The sequence below is a fragment of the Arachis stenosperma genome, chromosome 9 (assembly GCF_014773155.1).
Source record: "Arachis stenosperma cultivar V10309 chromosome 9, arast.V10309.gnm1.PFL2, whole genome shotgun sequence".
Classification (NCBI taxonomy): Eukaryota; Viridiplantae; Streptophyta; class Magnoliopsida; order Fabales; family Fabaceae; genus Arachis; species Arachis stenosperma.
Genome location: NC_080385.1, coordinates 112115410 through 112116725, shown reverse-complemented (window position 1 = coordinate 112116725; position 1316 = coordinate 112115410). Strand labels below are relative to the sequence as shown.

General features: G+C 37.6%; 1 non-coding gene across 1 annotated transcript; it reads right to left on the bottom strand.

The window, feature by feature from the left end:
• Window positions 1–964: 964 nt before the first annotated feature.
• LOC130952222 (small nucleolar RNA R71) lies at window positions 965–1068 on the bottom strand. The gene has a single exon (XR_009074403.1). It is a non-coding gene; the product is annotated as a small nucleolar RNA R71 (small nucleolar RNA).
• Between the last annotated feature and the right edge of the window lie 248 nt (window positions 1069–1316).

The window sequence follows — 1316 nt, the reverse complement described above, 5'->3', positions numbered from 1 at the left end:
ATTATTTTCAAAACATATCTTTTAAAATTGTTTTCAAATCAAATCCTTTCAATCATATCTTTTCTCACATCTTTTTCAAAATAAGTTTTCTATCAAATCTTTTTAACTTCTAATTTCAAAATCTTTTTCAAAAATCACTTGATTTCTTTTCCACTTTGAATTTTCGAAAATTATCAATCAATTTTTCAAAATGTTTTTGACATCTTTTTAATTAATTTTCGAAAATTTTCTTCTCTTCCTCCCACATCCTTCTATTAATGGAGTATCACTCCTTCTTAATGCACAATTCGAACTTCATCTAATTAAAGTTCGAATTCTTCCCCTTCTTCTTTCTTCTATTTTTCTTTTCCTCTGACACCTCAAGGAATCTCTATACTGTGACATAGAGGATTCCACATTTTCTTGTTCTCTTCTCTTTCATATGAGAAGGAACAAAGACAAAGGCATTCTTGTTGAAGCTGACCCTGAACCTGAAAGGACCTTGAAGCGAAAGCTAAGAGAAGCTAAGGCACAACTCTCTGTAGAGGACCTAACCGAATTCTTCAAAGAAGAAGAAGATATGGCAGCCAAAAACAACAACAATGCCAACAATGCAAGGAAGGTGCTGGGTGACTTTACTGCACCTACTCCCGACTTCTATGGGAGAAGCATCTCTATCCCTGCCATTGGAGCAAACAACTTTGAGCTTAAGCCTCAATTAGTTTCTCTAATGCAACAGAATTACAAGTTCCATGGACTTCCAATGGAAGATCCTCATCAGTTTTTAGCTGAGTTCTTGCAAATCTGTGACATAGTCAAGACTAATGGGGTTGACCCTGAGGTCTACAGACTGATGCTATTCCCTTTTGCTGTAAGAGACAGAGCTAGAATATGGTTGGACTCACAACCTAAAGATAGCCTGGACTCTTGGGAAAAGCTAGTCAATGCCTTCTTGGCAAAGTTCTTTCCACCCCAAAAATGGAGTAAGCTTAGAGTGGAAGTCCAAACCTTCAGACAGAAGGATGGAGAATCCCTCTATGAAGCTTGGGAAAGATACAAACAATTAATCAGAAAATGTCCATCTGACATGCTTTCTGAATGGAGCATCATAGGTATTTTCTATGATGGTCTCTCTGAACTATCCAAGATGTCTTTGGATAGCTCTGCTGGAGGATCTCTTCATTTGAAGAAGACGCCTACAGAAGCTCAAGAGCTCATTGAAATGGTTGCAAATAACCAATTCATGTACACTTCTGAAAGGAATCCTGTGAACAATGGGACTAGTCAGAAGAAAGGAGTTCTCGAGATTGATGCTCTGAATGCCATACTGGCTCAGA